The sequence below is a fragment of the Halichondria panicea genome, chromosome 1, assembly GCF_963675165.1.
Source record: "Halichondria panicea chromosome 1, odHalPani1.1, whole genome shotgun sequence".
In the NCBI taxonomy this organism is placed as follows: Eukaryota; Metazoa; Porifera; class Demospongiae; order Suberitida; family Halichondriidae; genus Halichondria; species Halichondria panicea.
The window spans coordinates 8,277,275-8,301,213 of NC_087377.1; the positions used below are offsets into that span (position 1 = coordinate 8,277,275).

At 41.3% G+C, this 23,939-nt stretch overlaps 3 long non-coding RNA genes across 5 annotated transcripts in view; 2 read left to right on the plus strand and 1 right to left on the minus strand.

Moving 5' to 3' along the window:
- Positions 1–349: 349 nt before the first annotated feature.
- Positions 350–4,422, plus strand: LOC135341949 (uncharacterized). Of its 3 annotated transcripts, XR_010396699.1 has the most exons (10): positions 350–676; positions 1,147–1,452; positions 1,503–1,554; positions 1,635–1,746; positions 1,798–2,046; positions 2,232–2,492; positions 2,589–2,676; positions 3,762–3,827; positions 3,881–4,229; positions 4,282–4,422. It is a non-coding gene; the product is annotated as an uncharacterized LOC135341949 (long non-coding RNA). The 3 variants fall into 3 exon arrangements; XR_010396700.1 differs by lacking the exons at positions 350–676; positions 1,147–1,452; positions 1,503–1,554 and having other exon boundaries at positions 1,617–1,746; positions 3,881–3,954; positions 4,007–4,229; XR_010396698.1 differs by lacking the exons at positions 350–676; positions 1,147–1,452; positions 1,503–1,554 and having other exon boundaries at positions 1,617–1,746.
- Positions 2,420–8,797, minus strand: LOC135342039 (uncharacterized). The gene is made up of 3 exons (XR_010396734.1): positions 8,685–8,797; positions 7,933–7,997; positions 2,420–2,669 (listed from the first exon to the last, which is right to left on the minus strand). It is a non-coding gene; the product is annotated as an uncharacterized LOC135342039 (long non-coding RNA).
- A 22-nt stretch (positions 8,798–8,819) lies between these two features.
- LOC135342009 (uncharacterized) overlaps positions 8,820–23,939 on the plus strand; it is a 28,794-nt gene continuing 13,674 nt past the window's right edge. The window contains exons 1-2 of the long non-coding RNA XR_010396730.1: positions 8,820–8,975; positions 12,136–12,233. This is a non-coding gene — a long non-coding RNA (uncharacterized LOC135342009). The remainder of the gene's footprint in view (positions 8,976–12,135; positions 12,234–23,939) is intronic.

The window sequence follows — 23,939 nt, forward strand, 5'->3', positions numbered from 1 at the left end:
ACGGTACCCTCGAAATTACTATACCCAACTGTTCCCCCCCCCCCTCCCACACGTACATGAAGGAACATCATTAAAAATAGTTCAACTCAACTTACCTATGCTGCACGAAGATTGTGAAGACCAGTCAAGAGTTTTAGACATACGCCTGTACTGTTAAGACATCATATGCTCAAACCATAGATAAACGAAATCTATGCTCAAACTACAGACATGAAATCGAGCTAGAGAAGAGCGAGTTTTTAGGACCACGAGGTGAAATGATCCATTCCTAGATTTCAGGCCGCCAGAAAGTAATTTTGTCCTCCGCCTCCCCGCAAAGCCCCCCCCCCCCCCCCCCCCCCCCCGCATGCACACTGAAACCACATAGATGGGCGTGCCCGTCCCCAGCCATAAAAAGGGTGATGTCAGCGATCGATTCAGATCATCCTGCAATATAATTGGCTAAAGGTAGTGTTGTATCCAACTTAGAAAAAAATCATGTACAGTTTTGAGCCACGATTTAATACAGTCCTGACACATTGACTGTGTAATGCCAATAATTATTTGTCATTAATTTTTATAGCAAAGCGGATTTAGCAAATGTGACATTTGCAACCAAGTTTGACCTGGAGCGTTCAAAATGTGGAGGGAGATGTGGGTTCACTGAGGAATATACATTTCATTTGAGCCGTGTTCAGTAAGTGTTAACTGTTATGTATGCATGCTATATATGTACCTCATTGGCACACTGTAACCGTATATATAATTATAATTATGTATAAAATTGTATGTATATAATTTATGTCATGCATGGCATCATAGAAGTATATATAATGTAAGTTTCAAGACTCCCGTGCAAACCCTCCCTTATATGGACTCTTTAATCTGTAGTCATAGTGGCTGCATTTCAGGTGAAATAATGATCAGCTATAATTATAGAGTATAATCCTTGCTAAACGAAACGATTGGTATGCATGTATGTCGAGGTAACCGTAATTCAGAGAGCCTGGTTAAGAGAGTGTCTACTGTATTGATCGAGTGGGTGTGCATAAGCGTGTGAATCCACTGAGATTAAAAAGTTGAATTCAATTATAGCCTCTTTTATATGTAGCTAGTGCGTGCATGCATTGGGTGAATATTATATGGCTCATGCATGTTATTATACAGGAATTCAAGATTGATTTACGTACTACGGCCATAGAGAAGAGGCTAGATCTAATCCAGAGAAATGTGTTACCATTATCATTGACGGTATGGATCAAAGCAAAACCAATCTTCCATGTCTCACACAAACGCCTAAATTGGTTCAAGGTTTGCAACAGTTGAGAACTCACATATCCGGGGCACTTGTTCATACAAGATCACCTCATGGAAAGCTGGCTTTTGCATATTATTATGTAGACATGCTGCAGTATCCCCACGATTCCAACCTGACAATTCATGTGCTGTTGTCAGTTCTGAAGGAGATGAAAGGTAAATTACCTGCAACACTCAACCTTCAACTTGATAATACCTCACGGCAGATACGTGTTGGGTTTTTGTGCCCTTCTGGTATCCAGAAAAATGTTCAAGAAGGTAATACAATCATGAAGTTTATTATACCTTCTGCATGGCTCATAATAACCATGCATCTCTCTATATTATTATGTATATAGGTGAGGGTAAACTTTCTACCCATCAGTCATAGATCTACCCATGAACACATCGACCAATTTTTCTCAAGAATATCGACACAGCTAAATCAAACAGGAGCTGAAACTCTACCAGGTAAACTTTTTAGAATCGTATAAGTCATGATTTCAAATGTGAATTTTGTAGATCTTGAAGCTCAAATTTCAGCCTCGAGTACTCCTCCTGCGACAGTTAAAATAGTGGACAGCATTTTTGACGTCCGTTCGTGGATATCGCCTTGCCTTGAAGGACTTCATGGTCATTCCAGACCTCACTGTTTCAGATTTGTTGCCGACCCTACTGTATTAGCAGAAGACTCAAAAGTGCTCATGTATTATAGGAATTGGTGTACTTGATGCTTGGTGTGAAACGGAAGAGGCCTTGGAAATTCTTATGGTATACTATGATATAAATACCATACGGAGATAATTATAATTATGCCAAGCTTTTTTCTTAAAACTCTATACCCTTCGTTAGTTGTAAATCATTTTCAGCTATTAAATTTGGTATGCTCAATTTTGACAACTGCATAGCGGCAAGCTAATTTCCAGTTGATATTTCATTCATTTCATGTCATGCAGGACGTACCAAGTGGAGTACCTCCAACTCTGCAGCCATCTGACCTGAAAATTGATGTACCTTTGTTTTAAGAAAATCGAGTGATTTTGTCATAGTTCCTATTGTGGTGGTGAACATGTGCACTGCACTAACCACGTCTGCAGGAAGATGCACTAAAGTACAAACGATGGCTTACAGAAACTGCTGGTGGGATCAACTAGACATCAGATCTATCTACCATGATGAAAAGCAATCTAGTGAATGGATTCATAACTTAGAAGAAGGTAATTATAAAATTATACGTGACATTGCATGTAAAGCATAATTATAGAATTAACGACCGTCATAATTATACCGTTATTTCTGTTACATTGTTTTAGGAAATTCAAACGAAGAACCGTCTATAGTGGACTTCTGAGAAATCCAGATTTAGCTGCTCTCTTTGCTGCAGAGGACCAACCCTGCAAGGTAACACAAAATATACTCACAGTCAGTAATATTAAGTTATGTGCACAGTATCAAGAGTTCATAAGAAAGAGTACGCAACTCCACTTAAAACCGTATAGTGGGCGTTTCTTCCAACCTAAGGACATCAACATGCTGTTGTATAAACTGTGAAATCAAATTTGCAATAAGCATAGTGATGATTATCACTAATCTTATTCATTATCACTAATGTTATTCATTTTACAACTGCCAGCATAGGGAAGGCATAGTTACTCATTGCCTTTCCTGCTATTATATAGTTGCGATTACAACAGCTAGTATCTGTGACGTATAGGTGTGGAGGAATGCTTTTTGTGTACAGTCTATTGGAGTTGCGTACTCTTCCTAATAAATGACCGTATTATATAGTAGGTAATTTTCATGGGGTAACTCGTGTGAGTACCGTATATCTTCTAATTATCGGACAACAAAAAATAATTATTTTCGAAATTGTCTGGGTATAATTGGAACAGATTTTTATAGAGCATGCGAAGTGTCCGGAATAATTAGAACAAGCAAGCAGCTGCATGCGAGCTAGCTAAGTTGCGACTGAATAGTTGCACTAGCTATCTAAAACTAGCTACTCAAAGCTTGGTTTAAGGATTATCTGTCACCAAACTGCTAAAAGCTATCAGCAAAGAAGAGGACATGAGCATTGTGTGTTCCTCTGTGCAGGGAGTTTGTACGTGCTGTGTGTGAAGGACATTCCCACGACTTCACTATAATGACCTAGAACACAGTGTCTGACTTAGTAAACAAAATTAATAACTCTTATTTTATTGACAATGATAATAGCAGTACATAATATAACATAACAATGATAATAGCAGTACATACATAATTATCATGTAAATCTTGCTCGTGTTTGATTGGTGTAATGATTATTATGTATTGAACATGTGAATGTGAGGAGAAATAGTGTTAAGGAAAATTGCGCCTTTTTAGGTAAAACTTGAGTGGGTGGGTAATTCAAATGGTCCAACTGGATGATCCTGTTGCATGTTCTATAAAAGTATATTATGTTTTGAGAAGTTGACTCATTTAATGCAACATGACTACTGTGTTAGCTCCAGGTAGTAGTCCTATTCTGAAAACATCAGTGGAGGATGAAAAATTACTCGACAGTGTAGAAGGTATATCAATTTGAGTGTTGTTACAATGATCACGGCTTCTTTTACCCGGGCAGGCGAAGAATACAACAGCCTGATGGAAATGGTGACGGAGAGCGGGGACATTGCCGTGTCCAAATAAAATAGTGAAGTAAGTAACTTCAATGCAATAAAACCTTAAATCTTTGCTTTGCTATTTATAGGCTGTACCAAGACCTAGTATAGTGTTAGGCAAACTGATGAAGAGGCGTGGATAGAGGCAAGAAGGAGGAGGGAGATAGAGATCGAGGAAGACAGGGCGTGGAGGGAGGAACGACAGAGGAGGAGAGAGATTGAGATGAAGAGGGTGTGGAGGGAAGAAAGAAAGAGAATGAGGGAGAGACTTTGGAAGAAGAAAGCAAAGAGTGGGGGAGAAATATAACATCAGTAAGCTATTGAATATATATACAAGTAGCTTCATAGACATGTGTGTTTATAGATATCTTGCTGCTCGGTTGTAATAAACCAAGCCCAAGACCAAGGACAACAACGAGGGGGGAAAAAATGGAGGGGAAGGGTAAGCCGTAAGGGACCTGGACGTACCCTCCCGCTGAAACACTTGACATAGAATAACTGATGCACAAAGTTACTATATAGATCTACTATGTAATATTTATTGTATACATGTTCTTACTATTATTATTTCAAAAAAACTTTACTAAACAAGTGCAAAAAACATTTTATGAAAAAATGGGGAAGAGTATAGGGTTGGAAGAGCATGCACACTGAAAGAACAAAAAGTTCGAAAACAAGATTGTAGGTTGGTATAGTCTTTGCATGCTCCAACTAGCTGGGGGTGGGGTTCAATCTTTGCGATCTTCACCAGTTGGGTCCAGCATTACTTCGAGTTTTGGTGGGCAAGGCTCAGTGTTTAGGTGCTGGTCCATCTGGAGGAAAGAAAAGGTGCGAACCAAAATAGCTACAGTGCTAGCATAATTATAGCATTGGGTAACCTATAGACTACTATCTCCACTACTATGATTATAGAATTATACTACTATCATAATAATTCATAACACTAATTCGATGTTGACAGAGTGAGCTGGTTTACATTGGTAGACTGAGCATAATAAGAATTAATTGATGATAACTACGTATAATGATTATACGTAGCAAGGTGATAATTAGACTATAATTATGAATGCGGTGCTGATGCCAAAGCTACATAACATAAAACTATAGGTGCTATATTTTATATTAGCGCTTATAATAGCTGGAGTAATGCTGACTCAAACCCTCACAAAGAAACAACGTATAGCTCCGCTTTGCAAGGTTGCCTGATTCTGGAAATTAGTTAGTTATGCACTCGCCAAATTTTTTGTTTCTTTGCTTTTTCGCGCTTTTCTTTTCCTGGCAATCCTAGCAACATTCACATTGCAAATGTTTTGATTACCTTTTTTTCCATTACAGCTACATGTAGTAGTACATTGATAAATGTGACGTTGATTACCGTAATTTGTCATCGTCCTGTAATCTTGTTGAAGATAATATATAAGTGGTCATTGGACACGTACCTGTGAACATGTGCATGTGCAACGTGGGAAGTTGTCATAGCAATTTAGCAGTTCCCATGCATTATTTTTTATTGTTGCTTTAAAAGAGGTGAGTTCTTTTCTGTGTGCTTGCATACCATTTTGAACAACTGTGTACAGAATAGATCCACTACCTATTGAAGCACCTCCAGCAGGTGCAGGAATACTCTTCTGTCTTTCAATATAGATATCCCATTGCTCCGTAACATTTAACATAGGACTAACTTATCATAGCCGTGGGGGAAGAGGAAGGGGGAAGAGGAAGGGGGAGGACGAAGGGGGAAACAACAAAACAAGAGAAAACCCAAATAAAAACTGTATTATGGAAGAACGAACATACATTGTATTATTATGATCGTAACAGTTATACTTATAATATTATACATAACTTATAGTAGTTATTACTGATGCGTGCTAAACAGCACAATAATTGCACAAGAGGTGTGCGTTAAGTGTATAATTAAAAACGCTGCATGCACACGCCCACGAAACGATTGTTTTGCCTGCGTGCTACGTACTCGAAACAAATGCAGCGTACTACGGAAACGGAACAGAAACTTAATTTTGGCCTCTACTGTAAGAGCTAAGTTAAAACGAGTGTCAAAAAATGCATATTACCATCGGCACCATATCGATTGAAAAACAAAGGAAAAGGCGGAAACAACTACCGTATAGCGGGTATATTTCGAGGGTATAAATGTTCGCGGTTTTCGCGGATTGAGCCTGTACCGCGAAAATTTATACCCACAAAAATTTATGAATAGTAGGCGGCGTGTTCAGTATTATGGATTCGAGGCTAACGGTGTGGAGGTACAGCTGCACGTTGATGTGCGCATGCGCCAAAAGGCTGGAACTCAGACCACGAAAATAAAATCCGCGAAATCCTTTGTAATGGTCCATCCGCGAAAATTTATACCCTCGAAATATACCCGCTATACGGTATCCAAAAAAAACCACGAAACTACAGAAAAAACTTTAGAAAATGAAATTAGAACAGCCTTAAGTAGGAAAACAACACCGAGGACTCTAACATGACCACGATACTACACCAATCAAACGAACTCCCACCTATCCAGCTACAGCCGTATTGTGGTGAACAAGGGACACTTGCAGGCTCCAGCCACCACATCTTCCTAGTCGAGCCTTGCATCCATATTTAAACCCGTATTGAATGAAGAAGACTTAGGCTCTCTCAAATGTATGTATTAATTCATTGCTATATACACCTATACATGTAAGTACTATACTCTATAAGTATAACCGTATCCTATATAGTTGATTTACTATAATTATAGTCACCCGGTTCATAGCAAAATTTAATACGTAGCTGTTTACTGACGTAGCTAGGTCACAGATTGTATTTGTCGCAATGAATTATAACATCTATTATCATACAGGCCGGGTATTTGCAGTGTATCTACCCCACTGCTACTATGACGAACGAAACGTTTAATGCTGTTGTTAACAGTGCTTGCTCTGGAGCAACACGAAGGACCAAAGTAGTTGGTGACCAATGAAGATTGAAGTACTGCTGTAGATAGTGTCATTTTAATGGTATTGAGTTTCTACGGTATAACAATGACATCTGTATCAAGAGTGCATAAAACAAGCAGCACACATGCTGCATGCAGTTGAATCCGGAAGCGTAGGTGTGAGACAAAAGCATCACACATGTCATGCATACGTGTGACATGTGTGTGGCATACTAGGTGCGGTACGCGTGCATGCAATAAGAGCAGCATGTGTGCAGACTGCATTCACAGTGCATTCACGAGGCACTCTCGTAGTACAGCTTTTATTTTATGTGTTCAGTAAGTAAGAATTAACGTGATTCACGAATAATGACATCAATGTTTTATTTACCGGAGCACTGCGAGCTGAAGTACTCGGGTTGAATAACCAGCGAAAAACTAAAGTGCGATCACATCAGTAAAATTAATGTGGAGAAGGGAAAAAAATAATGAAGAAATAACAGTTTACACAATTAATACTATTATAGTGAGTGTTGCAAGCTGCGCTGTGCTAATGTCTCTCGCCGTGCTTTCGCTCAAGTGTTATCAAGAGTATAATAATAGCAAAGAGGGTATCGAACGTATAGGCATACTGTACATTAGATGTATCACTCTCTTTGCTATACTTGCAACTGGTTCAACGTGCTATATCAACTCCACCCACAGTGCCATGCCCCATACATGGGCGATAATTTAAAATGAAGAGCGTTTAATACGGGTATAGCGGGTAATTTTCGTGGGGTAAAAAATTCGAAAAACGGTAATTTTCATGAGTAAACATCTCATTTCCTGCACTGCGTTCATACGTTCTGGTAAGCCACGCCTACGTTTAAATTTTGTGGAAGTCGGCTTGCACATGAATTTTTTACCCCACAAAAATTACCCAATATACAAGTGTCTTACTTAGAAAGGTAGGAAAAAATGTAAATGCGTCAGGTAAATTATACACAGGGGGAGGGGGTGGTGGAAAGTTTAGCTGTTTTATATTTAATGGGCCAAGACCAGATCAGGAGAAGCAACTCCCCCCCCCCATTAAATCAATCAAACCTCATCATTATGAATTAATCCACACCGGGTTGAATTTTGAGCTTGAGCCTCAAACGGGATCATTGCTAGAAAATGTGTGTGCAATAGAGAAAGGGTGAGCTAGAAGCAAAAATATTATAATTATAACAAGAACCAAGGTGTCCGGATAATCAAGGTTCTACTGTACTGCTAAACGCAAAAATATAGATGATCATAATTGTATACAGAACGAGGCTGGAACCACTTGATCTTAGCTAATTAAGGTCACTAATTGGATTTCTACTACTACTTCAAGCCTAGTTTTTAGTGCCGTAAGCTTAAACGTTATTTTTAAGGGTAGGTCAAATCTTATTTTGCTCAGAAGCAGAGATACAAGTACAAGTCTTGACTGGACTTGTACTAGCCTCAATACCATGAGCGGCTGTTTTTTTAGTCTCAAATTCCAGCCTTTTGGCAAGATACAATACCAATGTACTACTAATGTACCAATACAAGTACGTACCAATAAAAGTTGGGGAGGGCGTTTTCTTAAAGTCAACGCACAGCTGGCCTCAAGACTTGTATGATAGTTTCTCTGCTTAGTGCTTCTATTAAAGATCTACTCCCTAGCTCAAAACATCTCCCTACAAGTCTACATGGGCAATGCCTCTAAATACATGTAGATTTAGTCTGGGGGCCAGACCTTTTTTTTCAGACTAATGTAGACTAGGCACTATTGAGCTCATGTCAATGATGCAAACCATACATTTACTAGATAATGTGAACATACAGACCATCTCTAGCTCTGCCATCGCGCCAGTGGCTGTCCTTAGTTACTGCATGCAGTATTCTTCACTTTCTTCTTCTTTGGATGAAGTTTCTTGCCAGCTGGATTCATCGAGCAATGCGCGTGCGCAATGCAACACACTAATTATGCGCATGGTGGATCACATGAGCTGTTTCAACCTTCTTCACTTCTCTGCTCTGCTCTTCTGGGTACGGCCAGGTACCTATAGCTCTCTGGTGATCTGCCGAGCTCGGTGATCTGCGGATTCTTTCAGTCTCTTATTATAGTCTAGTTTTAGGTAAGTTGAATTGAATTTTATGAAGGTGTCAAATACTTTATAATACTTACAGCTCAGGGTGGCTTTCAGGCCTTCGTTTTCTTGTGTGCCTACCGTACTTATTCGATTTAAAGCGACCCTCCAAATATGCGACACCCTCGATATTTTCCAATTTTCTGACCTCTAAAAATACCGTAATTGATGTAATTACAGCACCAGAAAAAATTAATTCCACTTCTGAGTGGCGCATCTTTAGAGCACAAAAAATGTCGTTCAGCCCAAACTGGCGCCTAAATTATGGTGGTGCTTATGTTCAACAGCTAGTATAGATAAAATGGGCGTGGTCTAGCTCAGTTTCGCTTGCTAGCTGCACCGTTGAGAGCTGAATGACTTGTGAACAACATTCATTGACTGTAGCTATGGGTTAGACAACTGTTTAGAAGTGAAGGAAGTCGAAGATGCAGGATGATTGCCTTTATGTCTCAAACAAGCCTTTTTATAAGCGCCAGAAAAAAATAATTCCAACAAATGTTGGCGCTTTTTTAGGACCTAAAAAATTATGCTGATGCTGACGTGGCGCTTAAATTATGGTGGCGCTGTAATTACATCAATTACGGTAATTAGAAAACCAAAAAAATGAACACCGTACATTCAGCCCGGCTGGCTGGCGCCTAAAGTACGTTGAATAATTATGTTAAAGTCCTGGTGTTACATCTAATTGGAAGTACGTAAGTAACTCCACCTAATTTATTTGCCTTGATTTTAACCGCATAAAAATATGTATTTATATATGTATTAGACGTTGTGGTTCTCATTTACCTCTATTTAGGACACTTTGTGGTAAGATTACTTGGTTTTGCCCCCGAGCTACATGTATTAGGTCTGGCTCCCAAAATGCGCGATGTTTGTGGAATGACTGACCTTTAACCGTCGGATTCTTAATTAACAGTGAAGTGAAATGTCTGTAAATTCTCTATCGGGTTTCCAGAGCTGCCTAGCAACCATATACCAATAGAATGCCCATACAACAAGGAATAAAATGGTGCAACATGTGTTGCCATAACAACCTCAGTTATTACGCTCACCCGTTTTTATCATTTTAAATGCTCGGCCAGCGGTGAGATAAAATCCCCAAAATTTGTTTTATGGATCAGCCTATCATATGGTATAAAGGCTTGACTAAGCTTGATTTTCACATCATATGAATGTAACAGTGCTAAGATATATCAATTTGAAGTACAATACGTACATGTATTACTATATCAGTGAACGATCTATGAAATTTACAAGCTCACATAAAGACTGTTCATTACTATTTTAGCTATACTATACTTACACTACTGATATTCTATACTACTTGCCAGAGTCACACAGTGAGCCCTCTCCTGGTCTTTCACCGTCCTGGTCCATAGCGCTAGCGTCTAGGTCCATGTCATGCATGTCCTCAGTCCCAGACAGTTCATCAGCGTCTGGCATAAAGCTGGTAGCCTTTGGGAGGTATCCTACTATCCCCTCTCCTTCATAGGCACTGTCATCACCAGAGGAGACATCGCCATTGCTGTCCTCAAGCTGTTCAAGCACATCGGCACAAGTAAACAATCTAGCCATAGCTATAAACTTCGTGCGGTAAGATGCTAATGAAATTTTAACATAGCAACGTGGCTTGGAAAATTCTAGACTAAATTGCACGTGATTCTGCAGCTCTTCTTCTATACAGGGATGTGCGTAGTTCGAGCTACTTCCTAAGTATCGCAGAATTAGAATTTCGCAAAAAAAGTCACTATTGCGGGCCACGATCGTGGCCCGTGACGGTTAAAGGGTTAATCTTTGCACGTTATAGCAGATTAAAGATCAGTTTTCGTGTAGGATTGCTAACCCACATTAGTGATTAGAAAAAATGGGTGTGGTCTAGCTCAGTTTCATTTGCTAGCTAACTGCACGGTTGTTGAGCACTGAATCGTACAATAGCTTTAGCTGAATGTCTTAGAGAATTATCAGGTAGTTTGTTTCAGCGTAGTAGTTAACATGTGGCATTTAGCTACTGCGAATGCTTAACTCTTTATTCTGGGTGGGCTTATAATCGAGTGAAAATACCCTTGTGCTTTCGCGAGGGTACGGTAGTCAATATAGAAACCACATGTACCGTATAGCGCGAAATGTTTGAGGGGCTTAATTTTCGCGGATTTCGTGGGTTAGAATTCTGTACGAAAATTAAGTCCACGAAAAGTTTTCTTTAATTAGAATTACCTGCTAACGTGCAAATATTTAAAGGCGTGGCTTCCGGTAAGCGCGAACATTGTGCAACGAAATGGTTTTTAGAGGCCAATCCACGAAATATAAGTGCCTCGAAAATTTCGCGCTATACGGTATATACAAAAGCAATGGATAGATTTGTGGTAAGACTATAGGTGATGACCAATCATCCTAGCTCTAGCAAAGCTACATGTAACAAAGACCGTGTCTAGATAATGTTGGGTATAGTACCCCTCTCTCTCTCTCACTCTCCCTCTTCCTCTCCTCGGCCTATTTTCGCTTCTCTTTTGGGGGGGATGAAACCCTGGCAGTACAAATGCCTGTTAATGAATCTGCCAGATCCTAGGGGGGTAGAAATACCCCCCTCAATGCAGCCCTGTACCGTATAGCGCGAAATTTTCGTGGATTTCCTCGATTAGCAATCCTACACGAAAATGTTAGAATTACGTGCAAGGATTAAAGGCGTGGCTTCCGATAAGCAGTCATTCCATGAACATTGTGCGAACAAAAGGCCATTCCACGAAATAATCTAGAACATTTCGCGCTATACGGTAGTTGATAAAAATATTTAGCGGACAATTGCGATCACACGCATTGAGCTACTGCGCATGCTCAAACTCTTCATTTTGGATGGGCCTACAATCGAGTGAATTACCCTTGTGCAAGAACTTCGAAGCAAAATATTTGTTATTCATAAGCCTCATTATTTTTCGTGCTTTTTCTGGGAGGACGGAAGTTGTGGTTGGGGAATTCGTGTGATCCATAAAAGTAAATGACTTCTCCGAATATAGGCGATATTTAGCCGACAATTGTGTTGAAAACTATTCTCCGACGCCCTAGAGAAGTTATTCATTTTTCCTCCCCGTGTCTATAATCATAAATTTTTTTATGCTTGGTTTATTGGTTTAGTGATATACATAATCTGCAGCTTCTTGAAGTTTTCTGGAGGAGCTCTGAAGATTTCAAGATAACTCCATTTAGGCGCAGACTTCTAGTATCTGATGTCGGAAAAGCAATTATAATGAGGTTTGATTAATGAAGGATAGGATTTAAACTTCCCAAATGAGTTGCATTTTTCGCATGATTAACTATCAGTAGCCATGCAGTCCAGGTTTTGGCATTTCCGTGTGTTCTGGGGTGATGGATTCCATTATTTTTGTAGCGTTAAATCGTGTTTTAGTCAACGAGCACACATTTCTGTTTATCCATGGCATGCAGGGTTTCATCTAGTGGGGGGACAAGAGTGAACCCAATTGTATACTTACGTATGTCTTACACAGTCATGCATGGTTATTCTAATGTGGGTGTATTGTAGTGTTATATGTTATAATCACTTTTAAAATTCAAATCGCAGTATGAACGAAACGACTAGCTGAACACGTACAATGTATACAGGCATCTAACAACACTTAATTATTACTACACATAATAGCATGTTCATCCATGTCCAAAGACGCCAAGACATGTCCATGTAATCCTAAGTTGCCCATGAGTATGTACAATTATAGTATTATCCCAGGATGTCCCAGCACCATGCACTCCCATAAGTATCAACCCGGGGTGACCAGGCGTATAGCTATATGTGTGTCTAGGTATCCCAGGAGTACTAGATACCTTGCTACCATCCCATGATCAACCCGGGATGACTAGGCGTATCTAGCTATAGGTGCTTGTCCAAGTATCCCGGGAGTACTAAGTATATCGCGCTACCATCCTAGGATCAACCCGGGATGACCAAGTGCATAGCCACATGCTTGTCCAAGTATCCCGGGAGTACTAAGTATCACGTTACCATCCCAGGATCAACCCGGGATGATCAGGCGTATAGCCACATGCTTGTCCAAGTATCCCGGGAGTACTAAGTACCGCGCTACCATCCCAGGTTCAACCCGGGATGACCAGGTGCATAGCTATAAGTGCTTGTCCAAGTATCCCGGGAGTACTAAGTATCACGCTACCATCCTAGGATCAACCCGGGATGACCAGGTGCATAGCTATAGGTGCGTGTCCAAGTATCCCGGGAGTACTAAGTATCGCGCTACCATCCCAGGATCAACCCGGGATGATCAGGCGTATAGCTATAGGTGCATGCTTGTCCAAGTATCCCTGGAGTACTAGATACCTTGCTACCATCCTAGGATCAACCCGGGATGACCAGGTGCATAGCGTGTCCAAGTATCCCGGGAGTACTAAGTATCGCGCTACCATCCCAGGATCAACCCGGGATGACCAGGCGTATAGCCACATGTTTGTCCAAGTATCCCGGGAGTACTAAGTATCGCGCTACCATCCCAGGATCAACCCGGGATGCCCAGCAATAGGTGCGTGTCTAAGTATCCCGGGAGTACTAAGTATCGCGCTATCAACCCGGGATGACCAGGTGCATAGCTATATAGGTGCGTGTCCAAGTATCCCGGGAGTACTAAGTATCACGCTACCATCCCAGGATCAACCCGGGATGACCAGGCATATAGCCACATGTTTGTCCAAGTATCCCGGGAGTACTAAGTATCGCGCTACCATCCCAGGATCAACCCGGGATGATCAGGCATATAGCCACGTGCTTGTCCAAGTCTCCCGGGATGCTCCTGGTATAATTAATGTGGTATTGCAATTATTGTGCAAGCACAATAATTTATTACAAGAATCAACATAATTATACGTATATACAACTAACAGACTATCAACACAACAATTGAGATAAATGTACTTGCAGACTGAAAGTGGGTAGATGTTGCTGCACAGTCAAAGTTCATGGCAAGATGTCCCAGTGGCACTATTATAGAGAAAGTGCACATGCACGCAATAAGATGATCATTATTATCGTGACATGTCATGTTTAACTGGAATGTATCATTTTGTAAACATGAACTGTTTTAGATTATTACCTCTATCTGTCGAGAGTTGTTGGTGTCTCTTGTTCTTGTTCCTGTGACCTATATTCACACATGCACGCATTGCATAGAATAATGACTATACACATAAAACTGGGACATTAAAAATGCCCTTATTAAATTGCTGGTAAAATTGCTGTAACATTATAATCTTGCAGTTATAATTATACATACCTCATTGGATGGTGTGCCTATTGAGCTGGCTGAGATCTTCCTATTATAATAATTATATTGCTTAACGTTTGCATCCTCAAAATGAAGGGTTAGTACTGTAACATTTATATACGACGCCTATACCTTTTCTTGGACTTTTCCTGGGCGTCCGGTTACCCGCATCACTTGATGCCTCCCCTCTCTTCATTTCATTACCACTATAGTTATACAAGTGTATGATTAGTAGCTAGGTCAAAAGTTGTATTGCGGCTATAGGTTATCTACTAAGACAGGCACACATTATATCGTTCCAACACTATATACATGCTGTACGACATTTTCGAGGGGCTTAATTCGTTGATTTCGTGCATGGGTTAGCAATCCAACATGAAAATTAACTCCACGGAAATTGTTTGGTTAAAGACGTGGCTTCCGGCAAGCAGTCATTCCACAAACATTGTGCAACAAAATGCTTTTAGAGGCCATTCCACCAAATAGAAGTGCCTCGAAAATTTCGTTGTATGTACGGTATATACATACATATCTGCACTGTAAAAAGAAACTTACGATGTTATTTCTTCCTCTTGAAGACTTTCCGCATATCTACTGAGGGACACTTGGAATGACAGAAGCTTTGAAGCCAGTTCTTCTCTTTTCTCTACCTCTTGCAGATCTGGTAGAGATTATATATAGACATAAATTAGTTGATCCTGCAATCGCCACAAATTTTATACACTTACAAAACTTGTGCCTCGCTTGGATTTTGTGGTTAGAACTTCTCCCAAACCTTCCCTTTCTAACAGCTTAATGGCATTGATGGCACTTTCTTTGTTTCCCTTGTTTCTAAACCTCTTAGCTGCCAGAAGTGGGCTGATGTAGAGAGTGCTCCCTGCAATGTGTATTTAGCTAGTTCCTTATCCTCCGAGTGATGTCCATCACTGAGCGCAGAGGCTTTAAAAGATAAAAAGTTACTAACACTGTTATAAGCATGCCATATAAAGTATTCGAGGTATCAATAAAAAGGGTTAGGGTTAGGGCCAGGGTTTCGTCCCTAAATGGCGACCATTTCTGGTCAAAAACGACCATTTTGGGTCCAAACGCAACCATAAAACCCAAATATGTGACCCCGTCCCGTCCCTTTCTGGACCCTGCCGACCATTTACCAGCGACCGAAAAAAGGGTCAGAGGTCCCTTTTGCCAACAAAAACCCATCACTGCGTCCCATTTTCCCGTCACCAAACTAATTTTCCGTCCCAAAATTTTCCCGTGAAAAGTTTCTCCGACCCTTTAGGGATGTGGGAAAAATTGTCCCGTCCCTCAAAAAAATTGTTGCGTCCCAAAATTTAAAGTTTCCCCGACCCTCGAGAAAAAGTGTCCCGTCACATTTCTGAATTGTTTCAATCATTTGTCAAAACTAAACAAGTGTTATAATGATGACACAGAACCCAAGTATTATGAATGAATAACAGAGATGAATGACTACAGCACATAAGCTGCCAGAACCCAACAAAACAGTCCAACATAAAACAATAGACAGTGCTGAGAACAAGGACAAGGACAAAAAACAAAACAGTGCAACATAAAACAATAGACAGTGCTGAGAACAAGGACAAGGACAAAAAACAAAACAGTGCAACATAAAATAATAGACAGTGCTGAGAACAAGGACAAGGACAAAAAACAAAACGGAGATAAATGACTAAGCTACAGCACATAAGCTGCCAGAACCCAAGTATTATGAATGACTAAGCTACAGCACATAAGCTAATTGTTCTTGTATTTAATTATGTTCTTCACTTTGTCTTGTATGTTTTTTTTATTTCTATCTAGATTGTGGTCTTGTAGGAACTGTCCACATGTCAGCAGGCTGGGTGTTGAGTTTGAGTCTATGTAGCTGTCGAAGTAGAGAGAAATTGTCTCCGTCTCGTCGTCAGTGTACTTTCGTCTTGTCTTCGTACTTTCGAGGAAAGTAGGTGTTGTCTTTGTCTTCTTTGTCTTTGGAGCCACAAAGTCCTCAGCTGAATCAGAGGTGTGTGGTGGTGGTGATGGTGGTGGTGGTGGTGGTGACTTCCTCTCTGCCTTCTTCTTAGCAGGTTCAGCAAAGTCTGAGGTAGAGTCAGACTCCTCAGAAGACTCCTCCTCGGACCGTTGGGTCGACCTTGTGAGGGCAGTGTACGCCTTGACGGAGTACTGTGGGTTTGAGATCGTTTGATAATAGTTTGAGTCCGTCTGAGTGGAGTGTGCCAGGTGCCTCGCTGCCAAGGCACTGTCCTCTTGCACAACGCTGGTAGCAGCAGTTGTGGCTGCCACCTTTCTGGCCCTAGTGGGCGTAATACTCTTCAACCCAAACTTCTTGAAGACGTACTTAGCTCTCTGGGTGAACTTGTCGTACTGTTTACCGCCGACTAGGGCCAGAACGAACGGATGGTCGTGGTCTTCAATCTGTTGTGGCCGAACTGAGCGGATGTAGACGTTCACCCTGTCTACGTCGACAGTGGTGAGGACACACTTGCAGCACCCTGCCACCGACGTCTTGTGCTCCTTGACCATCACCACTGTCAACAACACCCCATCAGCGTTCGTGTACTGCCGCTTCTTATCCCACTCGGCCATGGTCATGTTCGTGGCTGCCCCCGGCCTCTGCCACGATCTGTAGGGGTTAAGGTGATGAAAAGTACTGAGTTAATATGATATGTAGCTGTAGCACAGTGTGATGGCTATGAAGGTGGTGCACAGGTTCAGCAGCCTATCGTCGGAGACGAGGTTCAGGTAGCAGTCGTTGGCCACGCTTCTAAACATCTCCCACATCTTGGGACACTCGACGAGGGCCACAACGTCGTTCATTTCCACCCCGTCACTGGACTGCTCCATGAGACGGGTGGCACGTTTCCTGATTGTGATAATTACATAGCATAATAATTATGATGTGTCAAATCTATACCTGGCCTTGTCCTTCCGCCAGGTGGTCCGCCATTGGTTTAGGGTCTCCGACATTCTGACGAAGTTCTGGTAGACCGACTCATCCACCTCGTTTGCTCTCAAGTACTTAGAGCAGACTCGAAAGTGTCCAGCTTTGCGAGCCTGTCCTCAATTTGAACCATGCCCTCGTCCTTGAGCTTGGTCACGTAGGCCAGGAGCAAGTTCCTATTGAGTAGGTTGTTCCAGTTGGGGGCCTCCGATGCTACAGGCCCAGCGCAGAACTTGAGGAACTTACTGACGTCTACTACCATTTCGGTGGCCATCTTCTCCGACCTCTCCTTCCCGTCGATGCTCTGCAGCCACTTCTTAAAGAGTTCAAAGCAAGTCAGAGTAACGAGAAACCTAGGAAAGGTCCTTGTTCCCCTGACCTGCATTTGCTCTCTTGGCGCTATCTCAGACTCGGAGACCTCCACCTCCTCCTCCGCCTGGTTGGGTTGGTGCATGGACAACAGAGAACATGGTGGTCAGCTTCTTCTGCTGTCTGGTGATGTTGAGCTGCGGTACACCAATCTCCGCCTTCCTAGCTCTCACAGCTCGTTTCAGCAGGTCCAACCTTTCCTCCGTCGAGTACTTGGGTGCTTGACCTTGATGTGCTGCGAGAGCCTGTTCTGGGGTTTGCTGGTGCAACCTACAACAGGGCACTTCCTTGGGCACATGCTATTTTTCTTTACCTAAGCGCAAGTGCTTGCAGCATTGCTGTACCGCTTCAACACATTGTTTCCATGTCTTGATCGGATTTTTCCAATATTGTGGAAATTGAGTGAAGATAGCTTTTTTGAGCTCACCAAACTCCTTCTCTCGACCCAATTGGGGCATCACATCTGGGCCAAACAAAAAGCCTCCTTTGCCACTTTGCATGCCAATCTCCCTGCCTTCGATTCGCCCTGCATGTTTGGGTATTTGGCCATCACGTTTTCAACGGTTATAATGTTGACCGGTCTATTTCGTTTGACGGAAGACAGTCAGTAGTTGATTGGGTTACAGGGAGCGGCGACTGGGTAGAAATAGATGTGCGTTTTGTGGGTGTATTGTGAATAGATGGTGCAGTTGTGCTGATTGGCCAGGAATTGCACATAATGGTGGAGAATTAAAATTAGGTTGATGGAAATGATGAAGTACGAAGCTTGCATGGGGTTACATGTAGGTGTAGACCGTTGTGATGAATATTGCAATTCGTTTTCGACCTTAGCTAATTTAAATTCTAAATTAATAATCGTTTCTTGAATAGCAAGATCTCTATCACTAGAATGATTTTGATCACTAGTCGTATGTGTTACATGTAGCAGTGAGATCTGTATTGTTCAGTATCCTCACAGTTATTATCGCTAAGGAATTTTATTTCTTCTTGTTCCATCTGCTCTTTGTCACCTACAGTACACGTATGTATATATAATTAGAGACTCCCAGGGAACTAACAGATGTACCGTGCACCTATATTGTAAGTTACACACATTTAATAGACGTACAATGTACCTTAAGGTCACTATTATAAACGGGTATTAAATTTAGCGTTTTTAGCGAGAACGACCCAAACCGCTAATATAAGTACTCGCATACTTTTATTTAACCAAAGAAATTTTTAAAATTCGTTTAAATGGAAGTAGTCTATTAGCTATCATTATAGGTCTAGTACAACAAATATAATACATGTATATGTACGTACAGTATAGTACTAGTTCAGTTTATGAAAAAGGAATTTGTCACGTATTATTCTGATGCTGTTAGTAAGCAACTAGACTCTGAAATGAATCTTGAAGATGTTGAAGTTGACTTTCGTCTTTCAGTGATTAAACCACTCCATGCCCAATGGTTAGTTAACTTGTATAACTTCTTTTCAACTGAGAAAGGAAGAAAAGTCATATATAATGGATGGATGAAGGCTGGCATATCAGGACTATTGGATGGAACAACTGTTTTACCACCAGAGGACCCTTTTGAATGCATTGTTTGTGACACTAGCTAATTCATTCAATTCAATTGTGTGTGATAATTATTCCTATCGCTAATTAAAAAATTTGGAAACTGAATTATGAAATAGCTAAAATTAGTACCTGCCAAATTGGTAGGTCTCCAAACCGCCAAATTTAGTACCCGTTTAAAATAGTGTCCTTAAGGTACATACCAACAGCAAGAATCTTGCCAGTGTATTGGTTCGGGCCCATCTTCACCTGGCATTCTTAACCCACTTCAACAGTTCCTAAGCAAATAAGCAAATAAAGCCTCTCTATAGAAAACCCGTTTTCAGGTGCACCGCTCTTTTCATCCTTTCCATCTCCTTCTAGTTCTGTAGATAGATTTGCTAGTCGACAGGCTTTGGAAATACAGAGTAGCAGGTGGAACCAGTTGCAAGCATGGCAGCATAGAATAATAGATACTATTTGGGCCACATGCGCCATCTACAGGAGATTTTACTAGTCGACAGGCTTTGCAAATACAGAATTGGTGACTCACCTCTCACCCCAACAACCGAGCCATCCAGCCCATATCAGGTACAATAACATCACATTTTTGTACAATTGTTGTCGACTGCTCTTCTGGCCACAGTACCAAGCAGTAGAGTTCTGAGGATCAGGAGTGGACACACAATATTAAACCTAAGCAAGCATGACAAAATAACTGACACTATAGAGTAAACTATACACTTGAGTAGAAAGCAAGCATGACAAAATAATAAGTGTGGGGGTGGGGACCTGTTTTTATTAATTAACTGTGAACTCGTAGAATTAGCTTGTAACAGATAGCATGCCTTTTCTTTTCTTTGTTTTTTGCTCATTTTCTTTTTTTTGCATTAGTTTTTGGAGTTGTTCCTCTTCATCAAGGAGCAGGGTGCCATTTCACTACTTTTTTGGTTGGCTTTTTCTTCCTCCATTATGTGTCAAGCAGCTCCCTAAATTCGAGACAGTACTGTTTGCAATAATTTTTTACGTAGCCTTTTTACCACAGTGTTCGTGCCTTCCAATTGCACCAATAGACCGTCCTTGCTGTTCAACATCCTGTGTACAGGCATCAGTATACGCCGCCTGCTCTCTGGAGACTTGATTCCACGGCCCCTTTTTGTCCAGTCTATGCAGTGTTGTATTTCACCAATTGTTGTAACATTCTGTGTACATCTACAGTACTAGAGGCACCCCATATAGCCCTCTGGATTCCACGGTACCTTTGTGTCCAGTCTATGCAGTGTTGTATTGCACCAATTGTTGTAACATTCTGTGTACAGGCTATCAGTACACAAGATCTACAGTACTAGAGGCACCCCCATAGCCCTCTCTGGAGACTTATGTCCAGTCTATGCAGTGTTGAATTACACCAATTGTTGTAACATTCTGTGTACAGGCTATCAGTACACAAGTACTAGAAGCACCCCCATAGCCGCCTGCTCTCTGCATGGAGACTGGATTCCACGGCCCCTTTTTGTCCAGTCTATGCAGTGTTGTATTTCTGTGTACAAGCGGCACCCCCATAGCCGCCTGCTCTCTGGAGACTGGATTCCACGACCCGTTTTTGTCACGGGCACAGTTTGGGCGTCGACAAAAGCGCTCAAATAGCACTCGCCCCTCATCGCAGTACAAATAATATTCTATAATCACGAATGTACAAGCTACAATCAAATTTTGTTTAAGAGATAGATTAATAGATAGCCACAAATCATGGTAAATTATAAGACATGATAGATGGCATAAATTCTTGCTGGCGGAAAATCATACATGCAAACCACATCATTAATAAATATTATCTCTTTATAGGCCCAATCGTAACTCTTCAATCTATGGCCGGTCCAATCGAATCGTGGGGAAAAGGGTCATCACTTTAGGATGGCCACAAACAAAAATGCATAGGGCATTCATTTTCTTTGCATATCCGTGTCTTGGGTGAACTGTATGTTTGTGCACTCTCTGCTACCGTTACAGTGCCCTGCTTCACCACTGTTGCCTCCTTAATCTTTTTTCGTAACATGTCCTACACCCTGCCCACACAAACCTTTGTGGAGTGTTTTGATGGTGGGATTGAATTATAACACACTTTTTAGGGGAAATATATAGGAAAGGATTCAGTGTGAGCAACAGTTAAACAAGTCCACTTATTTCTGGTTTATTGTCACTGGGGCATTGAATATCTGCAGATCGAGGAAATTATGGAAAGTTCAAACAACACTATTATAAAACTTTATTACTTACATAGACACTTCTGTTGTTGCCAACGACCTCGACCTCGCTGTGGAGCAGTAGGCAGGTATTCCTCATCACTGGAATCAGTCTCCACTAGGAAAGGATTCAGTGTCAGTAAAAGTGAGATGGAGACAGGAAGTACTTTAATACCTTGCACAGGATCAAGAGGAGGGAGGGATTCATACTGATCAGCTGGAGGCCGAGGAGAAGGAGTAACTGCGTGAAGCGATCCTCTTAATGCCCAGGCTGGGCGCAGAGGTGTGTCCTCTTCAGGATTTCGATTAGGAGCTGGAGTTGTTGCAGCACACAAAAAAGAACTTTTTTGAGAAATATTTATATCCTCTATACCTTGCCGGAGCCTTCTCCAGAAATCAAGTTGCATACGTACACCCTGTACTCGCCCAATACACGCAGTGATCAAATACATGGCAAATGCAGTGTTGCGTCCTAAAAGGAATTGCATGTCAAACCATCTTCAATTGAAGAGTCGAATTGACTGTATTATTTTTGCACAAAGGAAATTTTCGTAGGTATCCAGGTGCTAGCAGCCCAGACTCAGTGTGGGATGCAAAGCAGAAACTCCAGCAGTGCTGAAAACAGTGCCTCACTGGACTTACTTTGATCCTCTATATGTGTGAGGAACAGAGAGGTGTGGTAATGGAGCTTCAGAGGGTTACAATGAAGGATATGTGTAGAGTACAGCAGCTACATTTGCATGCAGTTGTCTCTGTTTCTGAGTGTATATGGCAACAAATCCGCAAATGTTATGTGAATTACAACTACATATTGTATACTGTAGGGTTATTTGTACTTTTAGCGTACGTACTACAGAACCGAAACTTTTAGTAGTAATCCTTTCAATCATATGCAACCATTACTTTGACTAACATGCACACTCACTCTATTGTACTAATTGCCTCATTTCCCAAAGTGTTCAAAGGGATTGGCAAACTCAAGAACACACATGTCCGGTTACACATTGATGACTCAGTCGCTCCGAAAATTAAAGAAGAAAGAAAAATTCACAACTAAATTCGATCCTGCCCCTTACAAGGTGATTGAAGTCAAAGGTTCGATGGTAACGGCGACTCGAAATGAAAGAGATATCACGAGAAACGTTAGCAGTCTTCACAGCACGTTTTTTCTCCTAAAAGAGTGTACTTGAACAGTGCAATTTCAAACTCTTTCCATTGAGCCATAAAGTGGTGTCCAATGCTCCAGTTAAATCCTTGATCATTTACATAACATAAATGGAAACAAGCATACATTATATAAACTACGTGAACATAATAATGAAGGTGACATGACGCTTACTATGTGCACATCTGCCAGTCAGAAAACTTCTCCAGCACCTCTTTGACAGACGGGCTACCATTGCTTATCCACCTCAGGTTTCGAATTGATATTATGTCTAACGCAGGTACAGTACCGTTTTGTGTTTTTTTGTATTGAAGTTCGTTCGTATACGCATAGACCTGCTGTATTGCGATGACCAAAGCTGCAGAACTACAGTCACAAACCTGGCAAGGTGTGGTGAGCATTATTGTATTGAATAGTTTTGCTGAAGTACTCATGGGTGTCCCCAGCCATCAGGAAACTGACTTGAACCTGAAAAAAGAGTTTTAAACTCTGACTCAAACCTGAAAAAATTACATGTTTAGTCAAAAACATTTTTCTGGCATTCTTTAGCACCAGATGCCATGAATGCAAATAACAGCTGATTCTTGTTTTTCCTATAGCAGACATAGTAGGTTTTAGTCTAGGTTGCGCATAATTAGAAGGGCACCTCTTTAGAAGTACTAATGTGCTCTCTACCTTCACACTATAGACATGGTGACAACAGGAAGGGGTAGAATGAGCGGCAACAGTCATCAGCATTACATTACGCCGCAATCATCGAAATCTATCACAATAAAAAGTAACAACTTGCACATAGACAAACGAACTACCCGTGGATGCCCGATGCCCCCACCCGCAATGTAACCATACTGTAATGAATTCACTTGGCTCACTTTCTCACATGTCATGAACAACTTGATTATTCATGCCCATTCCTCTAGTTATTGCCAGCTCGTAGATCTCTTCCAGTATTCTTCTCCTGTTTCCACGTGTAGGGTAGATTTCCGAATGAGTTTCGCTTGATACTCTGAAAGCACATGGACTAAATTAGAATGATGTAATTACACTGAAGCATACACTTGTTTCATAATAAAGCATCAGTCGCCACCTGTTTGGGTCTGTTCATCAAAGCCATTAGTTGCCCCAACAACACCATGCATGTCCAAGTCGTGCTTGGCTAGCTCAAAACAGCTACATCGCATCTCTAGCAGGTACTCGATTGTGTAGAGTTTTGAGCTGTCACTTCCTTTGTTCTTGTGGCACCCACAGCCATGTTGAATGTTTTTCAGCCTCCTTCTCCGGAGTGAGTGTCCTCGGGGTGGTGGGAGGCACATTCCGTGGAAGTATTGAAAGGGCATCATCCAACTGCTCTTACGTTAGTGGTTGATCGTCCTCATCCTCATCACTAACACCTGAAACGA